The sequence below is a fragment of the Gopherus flavomarginatus genome, chromosome 2, assembly GCF_025201925.1.
Source record: "Gopherus flavomarginatus isolate rGopFla2 chromosome 2, rGopFla2.mat.asm, whole genome shotgun sequence".
Lineage (NCBI taxonomy): Eukaryota > Metazoa > Chordata > Testudines > Testudinidae > Gopherus > Gopherus flavomarginatus.
The window spans coordinates 64,958,820-64,977,875 of record NC_066618.1 but is presented as its reverse complement, the minus strand read 5'-3'; the positions used below and the strand labels follow the sequence as shown (position 1 = coordinate 64,977,875).

General features: G+C 45.0%; 1 protein-coding gene across 5 annotated transcripts in view; it reads right to left on the bottom strand.

The window, feature by feature from the left end:
- SNX10 (sorting nexin 10) overlaps nucleotides 1-19,056 on the bottom strand; it is a 62,841-nt gene that overhangs the window by 19,223 nt on the left and 24,562 nt on the right. The window contains exon 3 of one of the 5 annotated variants that reach the window (XM_050938756.1): nucleotides 8,746-8,830. The exons of the other annotated variants lie outside the window; for them this stretch is intronic. The gene's annotated coding sequence lies outside the window, so the exon portion shown is untranslated. The remainder of the gene's footprint in view (nucleotides 1-8,745; nucleotides 8,831-19,056) is intronic. 5 annotated transcript variants of the gene reach the window in all.

Genomic DNA, 19,056 nt, shown 5'->3' with positions numbered 1-19,056 from the left:
TATGCTCTTTAATGCACCAGTGAAACTACATAATTGGGCACACTGAAGGGGAGCCGAGTCAAGGCTCTTTCCCACCTACCTGAATGTAGTGGCTCTTCAGAGCCCACTTCTCCCTACACACAGGAAGTGGTGGTACAGTGCATTGGCCCAAGGGAATAAGGGACACATGCCCCCACAACTCCCTGGGCTGGCTTGTGGAATGGACCATGCCGTGGCCCAGTATTTTTATCCTGTGCCCAGCAGAATGGAGTCCCAGTCAGGACTGAGGCCTTTGGACAATACTACAGTATAAATAATTACTGCTAATAATAGCGTAGAACTGATAAATGAAATTGTTTTTAATTGTTCACTTTATTAATGTAACTTCTGTTCATCATTCACTACACTTGCCTATACTGTAACTTCTGTTCCATATTGTAATTCAAACCCCATTTTAAAAACACTCACTATATTTTGTAAAAGCTTCCTCCAACCTTCATTTTTGCAAACCCTGCTGTAATCTTATTAGTTTAGTTTAGATGTGTGAATGAGGTATGTATGAATGATGGAATCAACCTCCAGCCTCAGCCTGTCCTGAAGAGATAAAGTTCAAATACCAACTGCTGAAGACCTAGACAACAGCCCTAAACAAAGGCCATGTCTACATCTAAAATTTTGCAGCGCTGGTTGTTACAGCTGTATTAGTACAGCTGTATAGGGCCAGCGCTGCAGAGTGGCCACACTTACAGCAACCAGCGCTGCAAGTGGTGTTAGATGTGGCCACACTGCAGCGCTGTTGGGCGGCTTCAAGGGGGGTTCGGGGAACACGAGAGCAAACCGGGAAAGGAGACCAGCTTCGCCGCGGTTTGCTCTCGCGTTCCCCGAACCACCCTGCAAACCGCAGGGAAGGAGACCTGCTTGCTCGGGGGTTCGGGGAACGCGAGAGCAAACCGGGAAAGGAGACCAGCTTCGCCGCGGTTTGCTCTCGCGTTCCCCGAACCACCCTGCAAACCGCAGGGAAGGAGACCTGCTTGTTCGGGGAACGCGAGAGCAAACCGCGGCGAAGCTGGTCTCCTTTCCCGGTTTGCTCTCGCGTTCCCCGAACCACCCTGCAAACCGCAGGGAAGGAGACCTTCTTGCTCGGGGTTTGGGGAACGCGAGAGCAAGCCGGGGAAGGAGACCAGCTTGATTACCAGAGGCTTCCTCAGGTATGCTGGGATACCTGCTTATTCCACGGAGGTCAAGAAAAGCGCTGGTAAGTGTCTATACTTGATTACCAGCGCTGGATCCTCTACACCCGAGACAAAACGGGAGTACAGCCAGCGCTGCAAACAGGGAGTTGCAGCGCTGGTGGTGCCCTGCAGATGTGTACACCTCCTAAGTTGCAGCGCTGTAACTCCCTCACCAGCGCTGCAACTTTCTGATGTAGACAAGCCCAAAGTAAGAAGCATCCACCCTAAAAAGAAAAGGACAACAGAACAACAGAAGGAAGATCAAAGCCAGGTCCAAGGCTGAAAGTCATGCCTGCAATTGATGGGTGATCAATCTAAACCCAGAGGCAGCGTGACACAGCAAGACCTATAGACTTTTAATCCAAACTAAAAGCCTATAAAAAAGAAGGGTGAGATGAGACACTCTGGGTAACATTCTGCTGCCAACATGGAAGAACATCGGTGCCTGCCCAACAGAGATCCAGCTCAGCCTTGTGCCCAGGTTTCCTGGCCAGTTAGCTGCCACAAGCTACGAACCCAAGCTGCAAAATCAAGCCATGAACTTAAACTATCTTCAGGACTGGTAACTATGCAGCAGCTGCAGAACACCTGATGAATGTGGGTGGGTGTGTGTGAATGTATATAGGTATTAGGTATAATGTGAATGTGTGTGTGTATAGGTAATAGGTATATTGTGTGTATAAGAATTAAGATATTAGTTATTAGTCATAAATTGTTATCATAATAAATGTAGCATCTTTGTCTTGTCCCCTTTAATAAGATCCTGCTGGTTTTTACTGGTCTAATATAATTGGTACAACAATAGCTGTATGAGATTGAAGAAATGCAGATACTTTCACCTAACATTTCTGGAAGATCATACATCATTTCAAGGAAAGTGGCGTAGCAAGCCCTAAATTCATAAGTAGTAAATAGTAAAGCATCCTTTAAAATACAAAATATTTGGCAGCGTCTGTCTAATGTATTTGTATGGTAATTAATAACCAGTTCAACTTTTGGAGGATAGTTACTGAACCAAATCATTTCCCCCAGAGAACTGCCCAAAATAGATAGGAAAAACTGGACAGGATGCTCAAAGACCTTGTTTACACACAGTTTTTGCAATGATTTAGTCTCCAGTGTGGCCAGTTACACTGGTATAAAGGTGTTTATATTAGCTTTTTTTGGCACAAAAAGCTATACTGATATAAACACCTAAAGGGTTGCACTGATTTAACTACATCATTTTTTCCTATCAATTTAGTAAAATCAGAGAAAATACTGTGTTATAGTCATTTGTCCATCTTGGAGGCTTGTCTGTCACATGCCTGCATGTCTGGCGATAATACACTTTAGAAATGCTCTAAATTACATAAAGAAACAAAGAAAAGAAAAATCACTTTAAACTATACTTTTGGGGCAGCACGGGAAGAACAGGAAGGGGAGAACTCCGTCAGCTCTGTGGGTAAGTGAAACAATCCTGGAAAGAGGGGCAGAGTTACTCACAAACAAACTTAGGCCATGGCTACACTTACAGCTGTACAGCGCTGGGAGTTACAGCTGTCTTCGTACAGCTGTGTAGGGAAAGCGCTGCAGTGTGGCCACATTTGCAGCGCTGTTGGGAGTGGTGCATTGTGGACAGCTATCCCAGCGTTCCAGTGGCTGCAACATGCTTTTCAAAAGAGAGGAGTGGGGTGGAGTGTGACAGGGAGTGTGGAGGAGACAGAGAGAGTGTGGATTTTTGGAGCTGACACTGTGGGCTTGTCTACATCAGAAAGTTGCAGCTCTGGTGAGGGAGTTACAGCGCTGCAACTTAGGAGGTGTACACATCTGCAGGGCACCACCAGCGCTGCAACTCCCTGTTTGCAGCGCTGGCCGTACTCCCGTTTTGTCTCGGGTGTAGAGGATCCAGCGCTGGTGATCCAGCGCTGGTAATCAAGTATAGACACTTACCAGCGCTTTTCTTGACCTCCGTGGAATAAGCAGGTATCCCAGCATACCTGAGGAAGCCTCTGGTAATCAAGCTGGTCTCCTTTCCCGGTTTGCTCTCGCGTTCCCCGAACCCCCGAGCAAGCAGGTCTCCTTCCCTGCGGTTTGCAGGGTGGTTCGGGGAACGCGAGAGCAAACCGCGGCGAAGCTGGTCTCCTTTCCCGGTTTGCTCTCTCGTTCCCCGAACCCCGAGAAAGCAGGTCTTCCCTGCGGTTTGCAGGGTGGTTCGGGGAACGCGAGAGCAAACCGGGAAAGGAGACCAGCTTCGCCGCGGTTTGCTCTCTCGTCCCCCGAACCCCGAGCAAGCAGGTCTTCCCTGCGGTTTGCAGGGTGGTTCGGGGAACGCGAGAGCAAACCGGGAAAGGAGACCAGCTTCGCCGCGGTTTGCTCTCGCGTTCCCCGAACAAGCAGGTCTCCTTCCCTGCGGTTTGCTCTCGCGTTCCCCGAACCCCCGAGCAAGCAGGTCTCCTTCCCTGCGGTTTGCAGGGTGGTTCGGGGAACGCGAGAGCAAACCGCGGCGAAGCTGGTCTCCTTTCCCGGTTTGCTCTCGCGTTCCCCGAACCCCCCTTGAAGCCGCCCAACAGCGCTGCAGTGTGGCCACATCTAACACCACTTGCAGCGCTGGTTGCTGTAAGTGTGGCCACTCTGCAGCGCTGGCCCTATACAGCTGTACTAATACAGCTGTAACAACCAGCGCTGCAAAATTTTAGATGTAGACATGGCCTGTGTCAGCTCCCTGCCTTGCAAGTTCTAAGGACTGGAAGATACACAGCACCACACTTCAATCGTTTTAAAAGTTTCGACCTCTTCCCCCACCCCTCTCTTATTCACTAAATGCAAATAGCCTTCAGACCAGATAAGCAGCTGATCCAAAACGGACTCCCCACCCACCCCCACCCCCGTTGCTTCTCTCCTCAAGCAAACTGTGAACATTCCAAAGGAATCCCCCTGCCTGCCTCTGCTCGAGCAAACGAGCTGTGTTTGTTTTTTAGATAAGCAGCTCCGGGAGCCCGGAGTTCACAACAAAACAGCAGAGTTGCTGAACAGGCATTCTGGGATATCTCCGAATACCTCGGAGGCCAATTACAACGCTTTTGGTGGCCACACTTGCGGAGCAGCGCTGCATCACCAGCACTGCAATCCTTATACATCAGGCAGAGCAGGAGTACAGCCAGCGCTGTAGCCAGGGAGATACAGTGTTGTATGTGCCTTGCAAGTGTGGACGGTGAGTAAGTTGCAGCGCTGTAAACCCACCACCAGTGCTGCAACTCTCCAGTGTAGCCAAGGCCTTATTTTAGAAGGAGCTGGTGTTAAAAATGCAATCATCTATTTAGAAAAAATGCATTTTGCATAGAGATGGTTAGACTGGCAGCTGATGCGATTTTTACTTCAATAGAGAGCCACACTGATTGGCACCTGCTGAGGGTCTGACCCAGAATTCTGAACTCAGTGTTCTTTATAGAATAATTTACACTTTTCTTTTCCGAAACCAAAAAGTACTGACACAGAGAGCTCCCAACCCACAGATACCGGAAAAGACTGCTTCGTTCTTCAACTGAATTCCCCTCTGCCTCCAACTCACACAACCCATACACTCCCACCAGTAAACTGCTAACTAAACAAGTGGATGCTTAAGAATTGTGACATCTGAGAGAGGAAAGGGTGTATTCAGACTGAAAGAGCATTTGTGCATCATGTGTGAAAAGAGGCATTTGTGGTCTGGATTAAATAATTCATCACATGGAACAACTCTTTTCATGGTGATTCCATTTCCTCTTTCAGCACCAGAGAAACATTCAGGACCCGATTCTCCATTGCCCTGCATCCTGTATAGCTTTTAACGCTAGGGCCAACTGGATGTAAAACACCACAATTCTGATTTGCTGGCATTTTACATAGGCAACAATGGCACAGTGCAGAGCCATCGGAGACCATAACCTTTAGGACCAGATTCTCAGCAATGTAAACGGATGCAGCTTCACTGAAGTCAGAGCTATGATGATGATTTCAACCAGCTGGGGACCCGGCTCTTAGTTTGCAGATCTATCACCTCTACAGAAACCACAGGTTTAAAATGAAAAAAAAAAAAAACAAAAAAAAAAACACCCCACCACACTGCTGGAACCTGCAATGGGAGAGTGGGATGGGAATGAGCACTCCCTCTCCAAAACAGAATAACTCGACATATTAAGTAAAAAACAGGGAAAGAGAAAAGTTAATCTCCCAGTCTCTGATGTCTATACTGCATTTTCAATCTCCCAGTCTAATCCTATTTTACTGTCTGTATATCTTGCTCCCCGTGCCTACATTTTGCTCTTCTCCTGCTAGATTTTCAGTTTCTTAATCTTGTTTTGTCTTCTCGTTTGAGTTTTTCCTCTACTCCTCATGCTTCTCTCTCCCTGCTCCATCTTAGTGCTATGTAGTCTCTTACTCTTCTCCTACATGCTGTTCCCTTTCTTTCCCCACCCCACAAATACATAGCTTCAGCCAGCTGAAAGAAGGGGTCTCAGTGACCCCGTTCCTTGTGCTTACCTTCCACTAAAAGCTTTCACCCCGTGAGGCAAAGAGGATTGAAGTCTTCTTGCAATCTGACCTTGATCCCTTTCCCTTCATCATTCATATGATCTGCCCATAATTCCTCCTTATACATAGATTCCCCAAATTATATTATTTTCTGATAAACTTTAATTCCCTCACCCTTTGCAACAGATCAAAAGAGCCGTGTTAAGTAAAATGCTGCTTTCAAATATTGGCTATTCCGAAGTATTGACCATTTAGAGTAAATGCCTCCAAATACCCCCAAACCAAACACCCCAATCATTTAATGCCCAAGGTCTGATTCAGCCCTAACCTCTATGATCCCATAGTAGGGCAGTAATATACCAGCCAGACGTCTTTCACATTCTATTTGTACAACTAACAAAACAAGAACTGGGTTCTGTGGTGATTATGTACATTAGTAGCTGCTGGGTTATCGTAAGCTGTACTGTTTTCCAATGAGGAAGTGTAGCAAAGAACTAACTCAAAGCTCAGCTAATTATATCATTTTATTGCACACAGTATGAATGAACTTCACAATTTCAAGCTAACAACATGTAGTAGGGTTTTTGTTTGTTTTTTTTTTAACCCACAAAAAATACCAAGGCTAAAAAGAAAGAAGGAAGCAAGACTAATATTAACTAATGGGAAGAAGAGAAAATGTACCGATTTCCCAAGATCTATGAAATTTTCAATATTAGTGACTTGGCTCCAAGAAGTGGTGAGCAACCACCGCTGGTGTTGCAGTGCTCCTTAGAGCCAGGAACTGAATACTTAGAATGCCCCAACTCCTTTCAACTCTTAGGCCCTGTCCACACTAGAAAGGTGTACTGCTTTATGTAGACCAGTCGAATTAAAGGTTTCAGAGTGGCAGCCGTGTTAGTCTGTATCAGCAAGAACAACAAGGAGTTCTAGTGGCACCTTAGAGGCTAATACATTTATTTGAGCATAAGCTTTTGTAGGCTATAACCCACTTCATCAGATGAAGTGAGTGAAAAATACAATAGGTAGGTATAAATATATAGCACATGAAAAGATGGGAGTAGCCTTAGCAAGTGGGGGGTCAATGCTAGAGAGGCCAATTCAACCAGGGTGGATGTGGCCCGTTCCCAACAGTTGACAAGAAGGGGTGAATATCAGAGGAAAAACTTACTTTTTGTAGTGACCCAGCCACTCCCAGTCTTTATTTAGGCCTAATTTGACAGTGTAAAGTTTGCAAATTAATTCCAGTTCTGCAGTTTCTTATTAAAGTCTGTTTCTAAAGTTTTTTTGTTGAAGAATGGCCACTTTTAAATATGATATATGCCATCATGTGCCAGCAATGCCCCTCTGCCATGTACATTGGCTAAACTGGACAGTCTCTGTGCAAAAGAATAAATGAACACAAATCAGACATCAAGAACTGTAACATTCAAAAACCAATAGGAGAGCACGTCAGTCTCCCTGGACACTCAATAACAGACTTAAAAGTGGCCATTCTTCAACAAAAAACATTAGTGCTATGAATTGAGGCTGCCTTGTGATTAAGGCACAAATGTTTCACAAAATATATGCTTACGGTGCTGTTATACTCTTAAAAGTATCATTATTTGTGCTGCAGTAGCACCTGGAAGCCACACTCAGGGATGAGAGGCCCCAGAGTGTTAGGAACTGTACAGACAGAACAGAAAGACACTGGGGAAAATGGTATCATGAGTTCTCATTTATTCTCTCGAGTAACTTTATAACAAATAGCTAAGTTAACAATTAAAACATTTCTCCCCCTAACTGCCAGTCCTGTAACCTTCACCTGGGATCCAACAGTCATGCTTGGTGTTTTCTGGCTCACACACCAGGGCCAGCAGTACACATTCTGCAGTTAGAACTTAGGACTCATCTACACAGGGAAATTATGTGGCAAAACTATACCGGTACAACTAAAATGATATTGTTACACTGGCATAACTCCCTAATGCCAGCATAAAAGTGGCTTTTTCTGGTATTGCTTAAACCACTTCCAAAGTGGCAGAAGCTGACCCAGAAAAACTCACTCTTATTCCCCGTAGGGAACTGCCAGTATAACTATAGAGGTATAAATCCACACCTTACCTTAGACCAGTATAACTTTCCTGTGTAGATAAGGCTTTAGTTAAGAATATTGTTGATTATAAGTGAGGAAGAATGCAACCTCAGCTTACTTTACTATATCTGAAATAGCTACGGAGAGCTAACATATCTTTCAGAACAGCACGCAGACAGGGCCTGGAATACCAAGAGAAATCCTAGCTATTTAATAAGCAGGTACCAGCATAGCCTCTCTTCTGACTATAAATTCACTTTAATGACTCTTTGCCTTTGTCTATACTACCCTTTTCATCAAAATATTTCCCTCCCTTGGCACAGCTCCACTGATAAGTGTAAACAAGGCACCAGTGATGTTATTACACCACCATGTTGTCTGGAATGGGGGCATTCTAGACATGTAGGGATACATGTGCATGACAGTGGTAAAGACGATGCAGGTGGCTTTTCTACACTAGCCCTCTCACTGCTGCGTCTCATGATGGAGCTGCATTGGTGTTGGTAATGGTGGGAAATACGTAGGGGAAAAGGCTAATGTAGACACAACCACTGAAAGCTGAAGGTATCAGGAGTCTTCTTGTTATGATTAGCCACAAAGGAGAGAATATGTTGCAAAAGGAACTGAAGCAAATGCAGGAAATATTCTTAAGGTTTGCTTCTGCTGCCAGTTTAATTTGTTGACAATAAAGCATATTGCCCTGCAATAATTGGCAAACCAGTTGCTCTGTATAAAGTTTGAGAGCAAAAGCACTAGGTCTCTGAGAAAGCATATATAACATGAAGAATTATGTTGGGTTTTTATACTTATAATTGTAAAATAGAATGTCTGCCATCGAAATAGCTATTTTTAAAATAGTAAAAATTACTGTGAAGGATAAAAAAAAACTCATTGTTTAGCTATTTACTTCCTCTATTCAGTTGTGATTTCAGACAAACCACTGTAATGATGGAAATATCAGATGATAACCTCATGTTCTAGAGTGCCTGAAACCACAACTGGTACTCATCTGCTTATTCACCAACTCCAGTCCAGTCATTTTCCATGAAGCTCCCTAAAAAAAAAAAAAAAAAAAGTTCTTCCAATCAGTCTGCCTATTATTAGCAAAACAATGACATGGGGGGGTTGCACGCTCTCAGCCTCCACCTCAAACCCTGCTTTGCCTCCAGCATTTATATATGTGTTAAATATATAAACAAGTGTTTTTAATTTATAAAGGGGTCGTACTCAGAGGCTTGGTATGTGAAAGGGGTCACCAGTACAAAAGTCTGAGAACCCCTGTACTACATGTTCAATTCTCTTTAGTGAGTCTCTCATCTAACAGAGCTAATTCACACTTTAAAAAAATCAAATGTCTCATGTTGCCCTACAAATCAGCCAACAGAGCTACTTTGACAAACATAGCGGAATCTGCTATTTCGACACCTCTAACACAACAAAACAATGGGTGAAAAAGGAGGATTTGGTTCTAAAAGAATTTGGTCTTGTATTGCATACAAGGTCAAACTTTGTTTTAATCATTTTCCAAATTGTGCCAAAGTCCTGGACATAGACATCTATTATGGATGGTCTAGGTATACTTAGTCAACTCAGCATGGGGGTGTGGAATAGGTGACTTCTCAAGATCTCATCTACCCTCTTCTTAAAAACCTCCGGTGATGGGGATTCTACAACCTCCTTCGGTAACCTATTCCAGCACTTAACTGTCCTCATACACCTCTACCCCAATATAACGCGATCCAATATAACACAAATTTGGATATAACGCGGTAAAGCAGTTCTCCGGGAGCCTGGGCTGTGCACGCCGATGGATCAAAGCAAGTTCGACATAAGGCGGTTTCACCTATAATGTGGTAAGATTTTTTGACTCCTGAGGACAGAGTTATATCGAGGTAGAGGTCTAGTTAGAAAAGTTTTCCTAATACTTAAATTAAAATTTCCCTTGCTGCAGATTAGGCTGATTACTTCTTGACCTACTTTCTGTGGACATGGAGAACAGTTGATTACTATCTTCTTTATCACAGCCCTTAACATATTTAAAGACTGGTATGTTCATCTTCACTCTTCTTTTCTGAAGGCTAAACACACCCAGTTTTTTAACCTTTCCTTATAGGTCATACCTTTCTAAACCTTTTATCATTTTTGTTACTCTCCTCTGGACTCTCCAATTTGTCCATATCTTCCTTAAAAGTGTGGTACACAAAACTTCCCACAATACTCCAGCTTCGCAGAACAATTACCTCCAGAGTCTTGCATACAACAATTCTGCTAGTAGACCCCAGAAGAATATTTGTCTTTTTTGCAATTGCATCACATTGTAGACTCATTCTATTTCTGATCCCCTATAAATCCCAGATCCTTTATGCAACACTACTGCCTAGCCAGTTATTCCCCATTTTTGTACTTGGGTATTTCCATTTTCTTTCCTGATTGTAGTACTTTGCGCTTGTTTTTATTCACATTCATCTTGATTTTCAGACCATTTCTCAAGATCACTTAGAATTCCAATCCTGTCCTCTAAAATGCTTGCCACCTCTCCTAGTATGCTTTCCACTCCATTATCCAAATTGTTAATGAAAATATTAAAATAGTACCAGATCAAAAAGATCCCTTCAGGACCCCTCTGGATACATCCTCCCAGCCAGAGAATTGAACCACTGATAACTACTCTTTGAGTATGATCTTCCAACCAGTTGTGGACTCACCTTATAGTAATTATATCTGACCATATTCCCCTAGTTTGCTTATGAGAATGTTATGTGGGACTGTATCAAAAACCTTACTAAAATCAAGATGCATCATATTTACTGCTTCCCTCATCAAGTAGGCCAGTAACCTTGTCAAAGAAGAAAATTAGTTTGGTTTGGCATGATTTGTTCTTGATAAATCAATGTTGGCCTATTATTCTTTAAGTGCTCACATACTTATTGTTATTTGTTCCAGTATCTTTCTGTTAGGCTGCATGACCTATAATTCCCTTGTCCTCTTTTTTTCACTTTTTAAAAGACAGAATCATAGAATATCAGGGTTGGAAGGGAACTCAGAAGGTCATCTAGTCCAACCCCCTGCTCAAAGCAGGACCAATTTCCAGACAGATTTTTTTGCCCCAAATCCCTAACTGGTCCCCTCGAGGATTGAACTCATAACCCTGGGTTTAGGAGGTGAATGCTCAAACCACTGAGCTATCCCTCCCCTCCATAGATCTATTGTGACTTCACCCCTTGCACACTAGTTTAAGTCTTTGGTCAAGGTATGCCTTCTGAGGTATCATTTGAAAATTTACAATTTTCATCATTATGGTCAATAATGCTGGTCATTATTGTCCTGGTAAAATGTGTGGGGCAATCCTGTTTAATGTAAAATTACAAAGATTCCACTGTATGATGTTACTAACACGTTCCAAATCTGGGCAGCAGCCAAACCAGTTCCTGAGGGTATGACTACACTTGCAGCTGTACAGCACTGGGAGTTAAAGCTGTCTTCGTACAGCTGTGTAGGGAAAGCGCTGCAGTGTGGCCATACTGACAGCTACCAGCGCACTGTCGTGGCCACACTTGCAGCAGTGTTGGGAGTGGTGCATTATGGGCAGCTATCCCAGCATTCAAGTGGCTGCAACATGCTTTTCAAAAGAGTGGGGTGGGGTGGAGTGTGATAGGGAGTGTGGGGGAGACAGACTGTGGATTTTTGGAGCTGATATTGTGTCAGCTCCCTGACTTGCAAGTTCTGACCCCTCCCCCCACTCCTCTCTCATTCACTAAACACAAATAGTCTCTGGTTTTTTCCCCCCCTCACAGACCAGATAAGCAGCTGCTCCAAAATGGATTCCCCGCCACGCCCCAACACCCGCCGTGCTGCTTCTCTCTTCAAGCAAGCACTAGCTGTGGACATTCAAAAGGGATCCCCCTGCCTGCCTCTGCTCATTCACAGCAAACAGTAGCTGTGTTTGTTTTTAAGATAAGCAGCTCCAGGAGCCCTGAGTTCACAACAAAATAAAGTGTTTTTTACTTAAAAGCATTATGGGAAGGTTCCGGAGGTCAGTTACAGCATAATAAGATTAATCACTGTTTACACTGGCACCCCAGCGCTGCAACAGCAGCGCTGTTCTCTTGATTCCTCTGGTCGAGGTGGAGTACAAGCAGCGCTATAGCCAGGGAGATACAGAGCTGTATGTGCCTTGCCAGTGTGGATGGGGAGTGAGTTACAGCACTGTAAAGCCACCACCAGCGCTGTAACACCAAGTGCAGCCAAGGCCTCAGAGACAAAGGGTAAGCTGGCACAACAGCCAGGTGTAAACAAGGTAAATGGGCCATTACCTGCTAAATGTCCTTTCTTTGGCAGGAAACAGGGCGTGGGCAAAAAAATCTACATCTTAGCAAAGAAACAGTATGGGGTTCCCATCCACACAGACTGCCTGTCACCATGCTCCCAGCTGGAGATGCTTCTCAAAGGGGGGAAGAGGACTACAGAGAGAAAGAGGGGATACCCCAAAAGTACTCCCTTCTCTCGCTCTCCTCCCCAGACCCTGAAGGAGGAAGGAAGCAGCACTGGACAGGGCGAGGGGTCCTGACCTAAGAGTTTGGCCTGTAATCTACCAAAGCATGTGGTGAGAAAACCTTGCTTTGAATTTAACGCAGTTTGTTAAATTAGGCACCAGTTGTGTTACCTTTATTTTGCTTGTAGCCATTTCTGACTTTAAACTCTCTCTCCATAGTTGTTAAACGTATTTTATTGTTTTATCTAATCCAGTGTGTTTGAATTGAACTGTCTGGGAAACTCCATTTCTATTAATTAAATGACAGACTTTTTATAAGCTTGTACTGCTCAGGTGAAGGGAGGGCAGTACAGGACATACATTTCCTGGGGAAAATCGAAGACTGGGAGTGTGTTGAGGTCACTGTGCAGTATAAACAAAGCAGGTAAGAGCCAATGTGTGGCTGGCTGCAGCACACGCACAGAGCTGGGAGTGACTTACATGCTGGAGGCTATTTGTGAGCAGTCCAGACTGGAGGCTACAGCAGCAAAGCAGCGTTAAGGGCACCCCAGGTTAGAGGCAGGGGGAAACAGCTACTCAGTAGTCTGGATTGTACCCTGGGTATGTCACAACTATGTTTGTTCTTCTCCAGTCCTTGGGACTTTAACCAAGAGTTCTCAAAAGGTAATCATCAATGGTTCCAAGATTGCTTCAGCTAGGTCTTTAAGTACCCTAGGGTGAATTTCATAGATTCCAAGGCCAGAAGGGACTATCGTGATCATCTAGACTGAACTCCTGTATAACAGTCCATAAAGTTTCCCCAAAATTATTCCTGGAACATATATTTTAGAAAAACTTCCAATTTTAATTTTTAAATTTCCAGTAACAGAGAATCCACCTGTAAATTGTTCTATTGTCGTTGTTTTTTACTTTCACCATTAAAACTTTACACCTTATTCCCAGTCTGAACTTGTCTAGCTTGAACTTCCAGCCCTGGATCATGTTACACCTTTCTCTGATAGGCTGAAGAGCCCATTATCAAACATTTGTTCCCCATGTGGGTACTCACAGACTAATCAAGTCACCCCTTAACCTTCGCTAAATAAATTGAGCTCCCTGAGTCTATCACTATAAGGCATTATTTCTAATCCTTTACTCATTCTCATGGTTCTTCTCCAAAGCCTCTCCAATGTATCAACATCCTTGTTGAATTGTGCACACCGGAACTGGACACAATATTCCAGCAGTGTTCGCACCAGTGATAAATACAGAGGTAAAATAATTTCTCTACTCCTACTCAAGATTCCCTTGTTTATGTTTCCTAGGATCACATTAGCTTTTTTGGCCATAAATTCACACTAGGAGCTCATGCCCAGCTGATTATCCACCATGACCCTCAAATCATCAGATCCTGCCCACCTGAATATATCTAACTTATCTAAATATTCTTTAACCTGTTCTTTCCCTATTCTGGCTTGTGTTCCTTCCACATTGTTGTTAGTATTAACTGTGTGAGCATCTGTCACCATTAAGCTTTTTAATGAAGACTGAAGCAAAATAAGCATTAAATGCCTCAGCCTTCTTGGTCATCCGTTATTAGCTCCACTAAGTGGTTCTACACTCTTCTACATCTTTCTCTCACTCCTAATTATAAAACCTTTTCTTAGGTGCACCTAATTTTGTCCTTACATGCTTGTGCTATTCTTTTGTACTCCTCCTTTGTACGTTTCCACTCTTTAATGACCTGAAAAATCAAAAAGGAATCCTACAAGGAGCTCTTGTGGAAGTCATATTAGCTTCTTCTTCTTCCTATCTTTCCTTCGCATAAGGATAGTTTATTGTTCTGCCTGTAATATTGTTCATTCAAGGAACTGCCAGCATTCCTGAACTACTTCTTCCCTTAGTTCTTCTTCCCATGGGACCTTAACTACCAGTTGTCTGAGTTTGTTAAAGTATGTTTGTTTGTTTAAGTCCATTGTCCTTATGCAGAGGTGCCGACTTTCCAATGTGCCAGGGCATGCTTGACCCACCCCAGCTCAGCCCCAGGTCCCACCCCCACACTACCTCTTCCTGCCCTGGCTCTTCCCATCCTGTTCTGCCTCCTCCCCCCCAAGCACACCATGCCCTCACTCCTCCCCCACTCCCTCCCAGCACCTTCCTGCATGCCACAAAACAGCTGATCGCAGCAGGCAGGAGGCACTGGGAGGGAGTAGGGGAGGTGCTAATCAGCAGGGGCCACCAATAGATGGGAGGCACGGGGGGGGCAGGAGGAAGGTAATGGGGGGCTACCTGTGAGTGCTCAGCACTCACCATTTTTTCCCTGGGCGTGCTCCAGTCCCAAGGCACTATGTCCTTATGCTCTCATTTCTTCCATGCCTTAGAACCTTGAACTCAAATCATTTCATGATCATTTTCACTCATTTTGCCTTCCACCTTCAGAGTTACAAATAATTCCTCTCTGTTGGTCAGAATCAAGACTCCCTCACTTGTTACTTCCTCCATCTTCTGAAACAAGAAGTTTTCCCCAGCTGTGATGGAGCTGTACTCCCCACACTCACCCTGAAGAGATTAATTTAGGCCAGAGGGTGCAATTAACCTAATACGCTGCAAACCGTAAAGCATTTAAGCTGAGAGGAGAGCCCTAGTTAACAGATGCTCACCTGTGCAGGAACAGACAGGGCTTCTGTAAGACCAGGGAGCTGGTAGCCAGAGCTGTCCCTTAGGTACAGCGAATCGGGGCTACTGCTCCAGGCCCGGCCTTTTGAGAGGCCCTGTGCTTTAATGTGCATATGTCATGCGTGGGGCATTAGGCTGGCCCAGAGAGTAGGTGCTGGGGGCCCAGACCAGCCCCGGGGGGTGGGGTTAGAGGTTGGTGGTCCAGGCTGGCAGGGAGGTGGCACTGGCAGCAGGCGTTGGGCCCGCACACACCAGCGGGCAGCACCCCCCAGCACATAGTATTTCTTTTTCTTGCTTGGCATTGTGGGGCTTGGGCTCAGTCTCCAGCAGCAACCCCAGCCTGGCCCCACTGGCTCCTGGCATCGCTGTCCACCAGAATCCTAGTGCTGCCGCAACACGCCAGCGCCAGGCTGACCCCATCCATTGCCCTTCTGCCCCGAACCCCTCCCTCTTCCGGGACCTCCAGCACAGGGGTCCCCCTCGCCTCTAGCACAGGTGTCAGCCTGTGACTCTCCATCATCCCTTGTCCCCCAGCACTGGTGTCCCCTCCCCACACAAGGTTTAACCTGTATAAAAGATGTTAAGTTCAGCCCATACAAGCTGATTTGTCCTGTGCCCTGCCGCCCCATAGGGATGGCCCAGCTGGTAGCAGAAAGGGCACTGCAGGGAGGAGAGCTACAATCACTTTCCCTGGGACAAGGAAGAATTTGTCTAGCAGACCAGAGAGAGGGGTTTAGCTAGTGGAGCAGACAATGCAAGCTTGGGATAGCCTAGGTAGAAACTAGTCCAGGGATGTGACAGGAAGGTTCGTGGTAGTACTGACCTTAGCTGCTGGAGACAGGGCCCCTAGGCTGGAACCCAGTATAGGGGATGAGCATGGGTTCCCTACCAGCCACTGAGTGAGTGGCACAATATGGGCAATTAATTTGACTACTCTCTAGGATCGTTCATTCTAGTCACCAAGGGAGTGGCTCAGCTAAGGCAGTGGAGTTCAGGACTGCCTGGGGTGGCGTGGAAGACTGACCATACCCAAGATGGGGTGGACTGTTTTGACTTGGCTGGAGGGCTAAGCCACGAAGATGAGGCATATGCGGCCACAGAGCAAGAGCCTGAGATGACAGGCTGAACTATTGCAAGAAGAGGCTCTCAGGCTGGCAGAGCTACTCGCCAGACATGACCAGAAGGAGGTAGTCCGTGGTGAGCAGAGGTTCCCATGACACCAACACATTCCAAGAACTCACTGGACGTTTTGAGTTTTGCTGTATTACTTTTCCAGCACATATATGGGTAGTTAAAGTCCATTATCACTAGGGTGACCAGACGTCCCGATTTTGAGGAGTTTGTCCCGCATCCCAACCAGAGTACGGTCGGGACTCCATTTGTCCTAATATTTTGTTTCCTGGTCTTCAGCAGCAATTCGGCGGAGAGTCCTTCAGTCGCGGAGTCTTCAGCAGCAGGTGCTTCTGTCTTTGGTGGCAAGGTTTACTACCCGCAGCCGAAATACCGCCAAAGACCATCTGCGACTGAAGGACTCTACGCCAAATTGTTGCCGAACTCCCGGACAGGTGAGCGTAGGGAAACACCCCCCCCCCTCTTCCACACAGCAGTCAATATTTTCCCTAATTATCACCCAAGTCTTGTGTTTTGGATATTTGTTATTCTAGAAAAGGCTCATCCACCTCCTTTTCCTGGTGTAGTGGTCTATAGCAGACTCCTACCATTACATAACTCTTGTTTTTTCCCCCCTTATATCTTCACCCAGAGACTTTCAACTGATCTGATTATCACCTCTTTCTGAACCTCAGAACAAGTGTATATATTGTTCATGTACAAAGCAACACCACCTCCGTTTTTTCCTCCGACATGTCCTTCCTGAGCAAGCCATACCCCTTTATATCAATATTCCAGGCATGAGATTTCTCTTCAAACATAACTTCCCAATTTGGTTCTAGGCCAATGCAGGTGGAGCGTAAGGGCTGCCTACACAGCAAAGATTATCATTTCAGGGGATTCTTTTATAACACAATAGTCCCTTAATCATGATAAAACAGTTTGGTCTTGGCTATGTCAAGCAAAATGCCAGTGCACCCATCTCAGCAGCAAATTACAAGTGCCCCAGACCAGTTCAGTTGCACAGAGTTGGAAATAGAGCCAAGACTCCACCCAATCCCCACCTACCTGCTCTGAGTGCAGGGAGCAGCAAGCATGAGCACTGGCTTACTCTTGTGCGCCCGGATCCAAGACCTGGGTAGTCCAGATTCTTACTCTTCAATCACCCCTGGGTGAGCTCATAGTTCAAGTCACTAGCCATTAGCGGGAACATGCAATTTGGAGTGCTCATCAGTTTAAAAGGGAAATATTTAATTAACATACCACTAAAAATAAACTCCCTAGGCAAGCCACTCAACAGGAAAAAATACCAGCATGGTACTACATGGCATGAGCCACAACAATGAAAGCAATACATATCTCAAAGGAATCCTACAGCAAAACTGCCTGCTAAGTTTATTTTTCAGTTATAGCAGCTTAACTTTCATATGATTTGTCTTTTTGTTCTGTCTCATTAAACAGAAATGTTGATTTAGTTTGGGCCAATAGATTAGTTGTCATTGAAACCCATAACCATATATTTTAATTGTAAATTAAAGCTGTGTGCATAAATCAATCTATGAATTCATTTTAATGTCTAATAATAAAATAACACCCATATGTAAAGGTCTACCACATTATACCTATGAAAATCAGGTCATGGACTGTAAAATCTGGTCTTTTGGGTACTCCTACACAAAAAAAGTAGGGTAAAAGTATACAGAAGTACACAGCATTTCTCAAAGTGGGGATCCTGACCCAAAAGTGGGTCCCAAGCCTATTATAGGAGGCGAGGGTGGGGAGGGTGTTGCAGTACCTTACTTCCACACTGCCTTCAGAGTATAGCAGCTACTGGCCAGGTGCCCAGATCTAAAGGCAGCATCACCTTCAGCAGCAGATAAGGGGGGCAATACTATACCATGCCACCCTTACTTCTGTGCTGCTACTGGCAGCAGCATTGCGTTCAGAGCTGGGCACCTGGCCAGCAGCTGCCACTCTCCACTCTGCCTTCAGAGCTGGAGGATTCTCTGCAGCCTGAGGTCTTCAAACCACAATTTGAGGACTTCAATAACTCAGATATAGGTTAGGAGTTTGTTATAGAAGTGGATGGGTGAGATTCTGTGGCCTGCATTGTGCAGGAGGTCAGACTAGATGATCATAATGGACCCTTCTGACCTTAAAGTCTATGAGCTGGAGAGTGTGGCTGCTGGCCGGGCACCCGGGGGTATAAATGATTACAGACACACAGAAGAGAAGCACGAACAAAGTGGTATGAGAACCACTGTCTTCAAACATTTTCCGTGTATCTCCAGCTATAGGAGGGATCCAGAGTTCCTGGACAGCCTCCCACCTTTTGTTCCCCAAGATCAGGATGCCCTTCAGTTCAAACCTCTGCCATTTCAAAAGGGTTTGCAGGGTTTTTCTCTTCAGTCACTATAGATATTTAAAGTGGAGAAAACTCCATCCTATCTTTTTTTCTGAAGACTGAGGTTCTCTTTTCAGTTTTAAGCTGTTCCCATTTGCTTTGATGGTTCCTCTTTTTTTCCCCCCACAAGCTAACATTAGCTAGGTGCTTGAAGCCAGTTGTATTTTGTTGGGGGAGGTTGCCCCTCTCCAACTGATTACTTCACTGCCCTGTTATGAGGAGATGCTGAAGAAGTTGCACCACAGTTGCAATTTTCTTCATATTTATATAACACACACACACACACACACTCATCACCATCACCTGTATACACATCTCATCATGACTATTAAGCTCAGTGCATTACAAGCTTTCATAGAAGAGCTTACTCAACATACTCTGACTATTAAATATCACAGTATGCAAATAGTTGGTTTAACTGCTTATTTGAAGCGGGGGGTTAAAAATTCATTTTTTTATCCCAGAGGTGCCTAGACTTTCACAAATGTATCCTCCTCTTCCTCCACTATCATATACCCTTTTTCTATCATCAGTTTTCCATTGCTCACTCAGCTCTAATGCAGTAGTCCTCAAATTGTGTGACATGCCCCCCTAGAGGGTCACAGAGGAATGTTCCGAG